This window comes from Prionailurus viverrinus, chromosome B1, assembly GCF_022837055.1.
Source record: "Prionailurus viverrinus isolate Anna chromosome B1, UM_Priviv_1.0, whole genome shotgun sequence".
Classification (NCBI taxonomy): domain Eukaryota; kingdom Metazoa; phylum Chordata; class Mammalia; order Carnivora; family Felidae; genus Prionailurus; species Prionailurus viverrinus.
This window is the reverse complement of record NC_062564.1, coordinates 146325874-146336608: the sequence shown is the minus strand read 5'-3', so window position 1 is coordinate 146336608 and position 10735 is coordinate 146325874.

The window sequence follows — 10735 nt, the reverse complement described above, 5'->3', positions numbered from 1 at the left end:
TTGGGCGTCCGACTTCAGCTCAGGTTATGATCTCCCAGTTTGTGAGTTCAAGCCCCGCGTTGGGCTCTGTGCTGACAGCTCAGAGCCTGGAACCTGTTTCAGATTCTGTGTCTCCCTCTCTCTGCCCCTCCCCCGTTCATGCTCTGTCTCTCTCTGTCTCAAAAATAAATAAATGTTAAAAAAAAAAAAAAAACGGGGCGCCTGGGTGGCGCAGTCGGTTAAGCGTCCGACTTCAGCCAGGTCACGATCTCGCGGTCCGTGAGTTCGAGCCCCGCGTCAGGCTCTGGGCTGATGGCTCGGAGCCTGGAGCCTGTTTCCGATTCTGTGTCTCCCTCTCTCTCTGCCCCTCCCCCGTTCATGCTCTGTCTCTCTCTGTTCCAAAAATAAATAAAAAACGTTGAAAAAAAATTAAAAAAAAAAAACATTATAATCCCGCTTAGTTTACTTGCAAAGCATGCCTCTCCCCTGTAACTTCATTCATCCCTGCTCCTCATGGATCACATTTGTCCAGTCCTCTCCTGATGGCTCTGTGCTTTGGAATGGATGTGACATAAAGGTTTTTCTACGAACCACTGAATGTGGGAAGTCAAATACCTTTTCTTCATTCTCCAAGGAAACTCCCATCTTCTCTAAAGGCTCACTGTAGAAAGGGAGGATATGTTAGAAAAACTGAGTTGAGTTCATTCTGTATACTTTCCCAGTCATTGAATTGCTTCTGTATATTTTCCCAGTACCGGCAAGTTACAGTAGATCTCTACCTCACCATTAAGGGGGCAAACGGTGGACAGAAAGAGCCACTCCTCCCGAGTATAAAACTGCTAGAGAGCTAAACAGTATGGTCCCAGCTCTCCATTCATGATCTTTGTTCCTGGTGTGGTTTAGAAGCAAACCATAGATCAGATTTCTGCTCTGGGTTTACTAGAGCTGCAGTTGAGCAACTTATTGAGTTTCTGAACGCTAAATTTCCCATCTATAAATCAGGATTATAAATAGTCACTTCAGACAGTTATGGGAAGGATTAATGAAATATTTCTTAGGGCAAGATGTGTGGTATGTATTCAATACATCCATTCAATCATAGCTACTACTACAGAAACTAAAGAACAAAGGAAGTGTAGAGTTTCCATAATGATGACAAGTGCTAATAATTGCCAGCATTTAATATGTGTCCAGCACTAGTTTGAGCATTTTGCCTAAATAACGTAGTTAATCTTCACAACAGCCTAGAGACGGGGTAACATTATTAATCTATTCAATATTAATCTGCACAATATCAACTTCCTCTGTTTTTGTATATAATGAGGCTACTGAATATGAAATGTAGTTTGGAGATACTTTGGAGTTCCTTGCAACTGTATTACTCTTGACAAGAGTCAATTACTCTTGTCAAGTGAGTCAAGAGTCTCACTCTTGACTATGAATTCTCTCTTCAACGACAAACACCAGATCTTTATATTCTGTGTGCTTGGCTTGCGGAAAATATACAATAAGTATATTTTGAAGAGAACCTCCCTGCCTGCAAGGATGGAAATCACTCCTACATCCAGTTCCGAAGTTCATTTCATTTAACATTTCAGTGACTACAAAGGAAGAGATTAATTGTTTCTTCTTCATTCACAATACACATTTTGAGATCAAAGTTTTATAGTAAATATCAAGATCATTCATCAGTTTGTACTGAATAACAGTTGAATAGAGATCGTGTTCTAGGTGTCGGAGATTATACTGCTACTGTGGATCTCTTCACATTGTGTTTCTGGCACTTCCAGACATTTCTATGAGCGTATTGAATCAACCACAGCATAGTTCATTTCTTTCTTCTGGTTTTGCTCAAGGCCTGTACCCACCCAATTAATTAACTCAAATGTGTAGAAATTTGAACCCACCATTAGACGATAGAAATAACCAGAGACACAAACCACAGTCTGAGGAATCTGGTTCAATGGCCACAAATATGGATGAAGTCAGACACATTGGGATTTACACATCTCTGAATTGCAAGCAGCACGCTGGAATGCATACTAATAAAAAGTCCTTCTCTAAATTCTCTTCTGCATTAGGACATCAAAGAAAGCAAATGGCAAAGAATGTTTATTTTCGGGGCGCCTGGGTGGCGCAGTCGGTTAAGCGTCCGACTTCAGCCAGGTCACGATCTCGCAGTCCGTGAGTTCGAGCCCCGCGTCGGGCTCTGGGCTGATGGCTCAGAGCCTGGAGCCTGTTTCCGATTCTGTGTCTCCCTCTCTCTCTGCCCCTTGCCCGTTCATGCTCTGTCTCTCTCTGTCCCAAAAATAAATAAATGTTGAAAAAAAAATTAAAAAAAAAAAAGAATGTTTATTTTCATCATAAGAAATCTGTTGGAACTCTAAAAATCTCCTGCAGAACAGCATTTCTTGAAATGCCCTTGAGACATTTCAGGGAAGAATCGGGCATTAAATGACTCTTGCACAATACACCTATTTTCTAATAATATGAATATTTAAGAAATAGGACTTTTACATAACCTGAAAACTCATATGCAAGTGGTTTGTGGCCTGGGTATTTAACTTTCAGAGTCATCATTTTACTGGCTTATGGAAATGCTGTGGTTGTTCAGGTATGTGTTTTTATATTCCAACAGGGACATGAAGTCATTAGAAAAGCCTTTAATTTCCTTTAGACTTTTGCTCTTCAGTAATACCAAATGACCCTCATTTAAAGACACAGCACCTATGCTAATGGTTCCCGGGAAACATCTCCTTTGAATTAAACATTCAACCTTTCTTTTTTAGAGAGTGGTTTCTTTTAGAGCGTCATTTGCGAGAACTGTTAATATTTATACCACTTTCTTTTTGCTAAACTGTTTTAGGGGTCTGACATAACTTTGAAATAAATGCAAGTGAAATATTCATTCTGATGCTCTAACAGAAAGATAGAGGGCAGGGAGAGTGGGCTGTATAAAATACATTACACATTTCCTGTTAGAATGCTCCATAATTAATACATCACTCTCCTGAGAACTTCAAAAGAAGACGCAACATAGGTAGGAATATTACTCATTATAGACCGCCAATTTCACATTTGAAATTAAATGGTCAGAGATAATGGAATGTAGGTAGTCCTGAACATATTAGTAAAGGATTATGATTGATATAGGACATGACTCTAGACAAGTCAAGCTGACTGGTAAGGATGTAAATATATAAACAAAGAGGATCATCTTAAATATAAATAGTTTCCTGACAGTCCAAAGGTACATATCCAACTATTAGTAAATAAAATACTGACAGGTCAGCCAAAGGTAGGTTAATGAGCTACTTTGGAAGGGGAAGTGCCTATATCTACACAATGAATTTAAAAAATGGGTGTGGAGTCTCAGGCAGACAGAAGCTTAAAGAGAAGTCATATATTCTGCAAACACCTCTTTTGGAAAATATCCATCAGGAACCTAAGGGATAAACTTGAGCTTCCTAAAACCAAGGGTGACCTATGGCTTCCCACTGACATGGGCTCAACCTTAGCCTGGAGGTAATCAAATCATATGTTGAGACTTCTGAGAGGTCAGCATGGATTTTGTAAAAACAGAGTTCACTTGGTACCTTGGTCAGATAATATAAGAGGTCAGGTACTGTAAGAGTCAAGAAAATGGTCAGGTCATACAAGAGTCAAGAAAAATAGAACTTCCCCAAAGAAGGACTCCACATAACTACGGGTAGCTGAGGAGTCTCATTCCCTCCACTCATTACCGGAGGGGCACACGCCTCATAGGCAGACAAGAGTAAGACCTGGGGTCTATGGAGCACTAAGAAGTATAGGTAATGCTTGGGGGAATGCACATCATTTATTAACATTGGTTACATTTTCAATTAAAATATCAACTTAGTAACACGATGTATAGTGAAATGGATAACAAATTTTAGTCCATGATCAGGTGTACAAGAAATAAATATATCTCTATTATTCTGTAGTTCATCTCAATTCCTACCTTTAATTCCATTCTGCCTGGGTGGTGGACACACAATCTCACCTGATCTTTGGTTCTGTCCTTTTCTGAGGCTTGTTTACAAATTAGGAGGTAGATACAGAACTGAGATGACAGGGTAGAGTGTAAACCCTAACAGCTGTTTTTTATTTTTTGTAATGCAAGTGCCTGACTGAAGCTTTGATTGCCTAGCAACCACTTCAGCGAGGCATCCACTTCAGGGATGGCTGTTTCCAATAAATACACGGCCAGCCACATGACTAGGTAAAGAGCCAGATACCTCCCCCAATCTGAGGCTCCCTAGTTCTGGATATCTTGGTTGATTTCAATAACTGACCGTTTGGGCCACTCATCTCTTCTCTTCCTGTGCTCTAAACTCCTGTTCTTATGCTTTAAATTCACCAATACAGAGTGAGCCTGCAAAACCCTAAGCCCCTACCCTTGACCTCAATAAAAGCAGAACCCAAGGCTCAAGCCTTATGTGTGTGTCCGTGTGTCTGTGTGCAACAACACATCGTTCTTGCCAAATGCTTGCCAAATTGTTGCCATCTACCTAAGAGATGTTGAAAAGCTAACATTATTATGCGTGGTAGGATTTACATTATAAATGCTGGAGACCAAATCCCTTTCATTGGATTGGAATGCCCTGTTCAGGTGTAATTGAGTTACCTTATCTGCCAAGTATCTTCCAAGGGACTGGCAGTATGTTGTGTGGCCCCAAGTGCTCCATGTAGTTTCCAGGATTTGTCAGTAATAAACCTTTTATTTTTTACCAGTTTCCTGATGGTCCATTACTGAGGGCATCTTGCATTCATACTAAGAATCACAGGGCCGGTCCAGCTACAACATTAGTTATTGACAGGCTGGGACCAGCACACAACATATGGGAATCCTTGGCACATCAATGTCATTTGTCTACTTGGCATCCACAGTTCTGTATACATTTTCCATCTGCCTGAATTTCTCAGGTACGTGGCTCTCTTCGCACCTCCAGGGATGGGATCAAAAGGAAGTAAATCATTATGTTTCTTTCATGCCATTACTAGGGCATATTCCTATGTTCTGGGAGGCCATCTAAGGCCTCCTCTGCCCACACTTCTCTAGTAAACCACTTTTTATTGGATCTCGCAAATCCATTTTGGGGTTTACCACTTCTCCAACACTCCTCTGGTAGAGATAGCACAGGGTCCCTCTCTCTGGAACTCACCAGTATCTACACTGTCATGAGCTCCCCACCCCTTCAATCCACATCACCTCCACACCAGTGAAAAGTTTTCTTGTCTTTAGAATAGATTTTCTCAACCTGAGCACTATTCACATTTCAGACAATATTTTGTTGTTAGAAGCTGTCTTGTGCATTGTAGGATATTTAACGGCATTCCTGACCTCTACCCAATAGGTACCAAGAATACCCTCTTTTCCAAATCAAATAATAAAAACTGTGTCTGGACTTGGCCAAATGTTCCCTATAGGCAGAATCACCCCAGTGGGAACCACTACTCTTTTCAAATCTCAATCATTTCAAGTATTTTGTCTGATCTTTAAATCCTCGAAATGCCCTGTGGGTTTATCCTATCACTTCAGGGCTGGGGCCAGGGAAACAATGTATGAAAGGAGAAAGTAGCATATTTAAAAAGTCCTCTCATAATAATTCCTGTTCTTGATCATGTAATCCTTCCTCTTAAATAAATGAATAAAAGAGCTTTTATGTAATCTCTGCAAGCGCTATCATACTGTTTAACTGATTACCATTTGTAAGTGGACAGAGAACCAATAAGACAACCGGAATAGTGACAGGTGAAAAATCATGAAGAAATACAGAGTTCTTTAATTTTTTAATCAGTTTACAAGTTTCATTATTATAAAATATTTTAGAAATTTGAAAGAGTATAACAATAATCTAATAGGTAGCTGTTTGCCCACCATCTACTTTAGGAACTAAAATGTTTCCACTGCAGTCAAAGGCCCTGTGAACTCTCCCTGATCGCATCTCCAGAGGTAGCCCCTATTTTAAAGTTGATGATGAAATGTGTACAACCACATGGAAGTTCTCCCTGCTAAGCAAACATGGTGGCCTGCACAGCTACTCCAATATTCAATGTTTTTTTTGGATCTGTCTATTGGCAGCAGAAATTTTCGAAATCAAAAATGTTTAGAGAGAATGAGCTTTGGCTTCTTCAGAGTAAGAACTTGGCTACTGTTCTGATAAAACAGAAACAGCCATTCGAATAACTAGACGTGTCTTTGAGATACCAATCAATCTCCGTCCCGTTCGCCCAATCTTATTTATAACCTCTTTGTAAATAAATGCGTAACAGTAGACAAAGAATGATCAGGGATTCTTAGCATGGGTCCTGAATCAGGAAATAGGCATTCTTGCAAAAACAGTGTGTGACAGAAGCATGGAACATTCAGTGAAGTATTAGAACAAGCATAGATGCTGTTTTCCATAGACATTCTTATAAACTGTTAGCACTATTTCCTTGGATAGGAAGAGGAACAATATAAGAATTCATTGTATACTTGAGACTTCGTTCAATGTACACAGGTATGACAAGAAGAAGCATATCCGTGAATAAGTACTCTGTGTTTCTTCCTCTTTTACCTAGCTTGTTCCAGGATTTTTGTTCTGTTGGTTAGAGGGAGAAGTACTTGGAGGCTTGGACAGAAATAAAATCTAGATTTATTTTTCAGTAAAGAGAGCAGTGAGCTTATCCCAAAAAAAGCCTACTGAAACTCAGAAGCTAAAAAGGGGATAAAAGAATTGAGAAGAAATTGAGCCAGCTCTAAAGACTTTTTAATAAGGCTTTAGGGATTGGCAGGGAGAAGAAATTCGGGGGAAGGGAATATAAGGAGGGTTTTCAGGATATAATTGAGTGGAGTAAATGTCTAGGTTTTGCTCTGACCCAAACCATGTGATTCTTCCCTGTGACATTACAGACAGATTTTGGTTAAGTACTAACACTATTTTCCAGCTGGAACGTGCCGGCTCAGGGATGACACTCGAAGGTTGGGGCACTGTCCTTCAGGAATGGTATATGTATTCAAACAATGGCCATTATATGGAATGCCATTGGCTAGAATACACACATGGATGGGGGAAATTAGGAGTAGAAGTAGAACTGACATCTTCTGCCACCATGTCCAGCTACCCACTTGCACATTTTGTGCTTCTGGAACTCATGATGCTAAGCTCGGACAACTCGCTCTGGGGTTCTGGATCCCTCCATAGAAGAACGACCAGCACCCAAGACTTTGTCTCAGGTTCTGATTTTAGGAGGGTGAAGATTACACCAATTCTTTAAAAGAGGGAGGGTGCCAAAAATTCTTTGGTCTACAGAAATACATTTCTCGCCAAGTATGATATAGATTGTAAAACCAGTTCTTTTTCTGTGAATCTAGTTGCTCACTTTAGAGTTCTTTGGTTTGCATTTCTTTGATCCTGTATTGTCTTCTCTTTTTGGAAATAGCACGTTTACCCCAAACACTCATCTTAGTTCAAATTCAGGACGGGGGTAGTGCAACGCCCGATGCTCTGACCCTCACTTCGCTTACTGTTCTGTTACAGTAAACAAAGTTAAGACATCACCTCAATTCTGGGACATGTTTAACACTTGCTCAAGAGCTTACAGCTCTTATACGTTTTCCCCAAGGGGCCTGATTTCCTCACAGTCCCCGTGGTTAGTTGTGTTGGAGATTTTTGACTACAAATTTAAACATCTAAGTGTGGTCTGCCACTGGACTGAGTCAGACGCCCATGAATCCTTTTTTTTTGATTCTGATCAATATGTTGACAAATCTCCTGCCCTCCCTAGGCGATCTTTCCATCTGTGATGGGGCCACCCAGCACTTAACTATATCCCAGACTAAAAGGAACAGAGTTAATAGCCCTGAGGACCTCTTGGATACTGAAATCAGGAGAGGGCCTAATTCCACCGCACTTTCTTGTGTTTATTATCTAAATTATTTCCATCAGTTGTTTTATTTTGATGTAGCTGGAAACATGCTTTAACGACAAAAGAAGAAAAAACAATCTTTCGCACTTTCATTTAGTAATTGAATTCTGATACGGGGAAATTAAACTACTTTTAAGTGAGAGAAACAAAAGCATTAAAATCCCGAATGACATACTAGTTCCGAACATCTCTTTCTGAACCTCCTTCTGTTCGATCAATACTGTGTTGCCTTCTAATAGCAAGGATACATGGCTTTGGGTAAAACAATGCAGGAATCTACAGGCCACCCCCGGGAAGTGAAAAATGGCATTTAGGACCATGCCATTAGAACAGACACATGAACCCTTCCTGCACTAAGGCTCTGGGTATGAAAATATAAGCTGGGAGGAGGAGGAGTATGGGAAGAAAGGGTTACCCGTGGCTGGAAAGCTCATTTCTTGACATTTTACTTTTGGCATAAATAAAATATTTGTTTATTTGTTTTTGAGAGAAACCGGGCTGAGGGAAGGGCAGAGAGAAAGAGAGAGTGAGACTTCGAAGCAGGCTCTGCACTGTCAGTGCAGAGCCCGATGCGGGGTGTGATCCCACAAACCATGAGATCATGACCCGAGCCGAAATCCGGAGTCAGAGGCTTAACCAACTGAGTCACCCAGGTGCCCTCGGCAAATTCTTTCTAAAGGTCATTGCTAGCAGCTTTGGATTATTCATTCACTGGTAGCATCAAACACTATAATCAGACCAATGACTTATTTGATCTGTAGCACTGAGGTGGGGGTGGAGACGGGGCAGGGGGGTGGGGGTAATTTTTATTTGGAGGAAGAAGTAGAGGCTCTGGAGGGCAGGATCTGGTCTCCCAAAGAGCAGTGGCAGAGCTGAGGTGCAAGGAATAGGGGGAAGCCAAAACGGCTTACACAGAAAAACTGTTTAAAAATTGTGACTTTGCACTTTTGCCTGGTGAACTCACAATAATATGGCCAGGTTAGTACAAAGAGGGCAAAACTTCTCCCTACCAATTCATCCCAGTTTTCCCAGTCACGTGCGGTCCCCAACTGGGAAAAGAAAGGGGTTCAATTTAAAGGAGTTGTGAGGGGCGCCTGGGTGGCGTAGTCGGTTAAGCGTCCGACTTCAGCCAGGTCACGATCTCGCGGTCCGTGAGTTCAAGCCCCTCGTCAGGCTCTGGGCTGATGGCTCAGAGCCTGGAGCCTGTTTCCGTTTCTGTGTCTCCCTTTCTCTCTGCCCCTCGCCCGTTCATGCTCTGTCTCTCTCTGTCCCAAAAATAAATAAATGTTGAAAAAAAAAAATTTAAAAACAAAAAAAAAAGTTGTGAAAGAGACAAATGTGTATATTCCTACACCCCGCCCCCCTCACGAGTGTTTAAATACGTTTTTCCCCCCTCATCCTTAATTACCAATATATTTAAACACTAGGATTTATAATTCCCAAATGTTTATCGTTTGTAATTATCATGCAATATTGCAAGACAGGCCCAGAAGAAATTGATGGTTCAGAGTAGGAGAAATGACACAGCTAGTTCAGAGTTATCTATCTGCAGGACAGGATTAATTATGAGGAAGCTTTTGAAATAGAGTAGAATGCTGTAAAACATGCCCTACACTGATAAGTACATAACTTTAAAGTTAAAAGGAGGATTCAATCGCCAATTCTTATAAATCCTACCCCTCACCATCTTTTGGCTCCACGTCTGCCACTCCAGCTGCATTGTCCCTACCCCTGTATCTGTCTCCTGGAATATGATTATAAGCCAACTTAGACGTTATCCTCAACTGTTCTTTTTTCTCACCCATTCCACATCCAATACAGCAGGACAACTTGGTTCACTTTCAACGTTTAACCACATGCACTGCTACCCTCCTGGTCTGGACTGCCATCTTCAGCCCCCTGAGCGACGACAGTCACCTCTTAACTGGTGTCTGTAAACTGACCCATGTCTACTCTTGACACGCTTCCAATAAAGTCCTTTCAAAATATGCCAGACCGGGACTCCCCTCTGTTTAAATCCACCATTGTCTCCCCTCTCTCAGAGTTAATGTCCAAGTCCCTGGAAATGAGCCAGGGAGGGTTACATGCTGTGTGTCCTGTTCTTTCTCTGACTGCATTTTTGACAGTGTTTTCCCCCTTGCTCACTCGCCCCAGCCACACAAGGCTCCTTACTCAGCTGCCATGCTTCCATTTTTAAAGTATTTATCCTTTTTTTTTAAGTTATTTTTCTTTTTAATGTTTATTTATTTTTGAGAGAGAGAGAGAGTGTGTGTGTGTGTGTGTGTGAGTTGGGGAGGGACAGAGAGAGAGAAAGACACAGAATCCAAAGCAGGCTCCAGGCTCTGAACTGTTACCCCAGAGCCCAATGTGGGGCCAGAACCCACAAATAGTGAGATCATGACCTGAGCAGAAGTTGGACGCTTAACCTACTGAGCCACCTAGGTGCCCCTAGGAGTATTTATTCTGCCTGAAATTCTCTTCCACCCGATATCTACTTGGCTAAATTCCTCACTTCCTTGAGATCTTGCTTGTACCTGCCCTTCCCCAGGAGGACCTCTTCTTCAGGTTTGTCCTTTCAACAAATCCCTCTCAGTTTTTAAGCACTTCCTCACTTTCTCATGGAAGAAGCTATTCCAGGCTCCCTGCGTACTTTGCCTGAAGCTGTTCTCAAGACTTCCTTAAAGTGCCGTTCATCTGTGTAATTTGGTGTGTGGATATTGTCAGCCATAAGGGATGACATGGGAGAGAAGAGATGCCCAGCATTCACCCCCCCATAGACATCTGCTCGAGGCAGCAGCTCCTATCACAAAGTGCCATAATC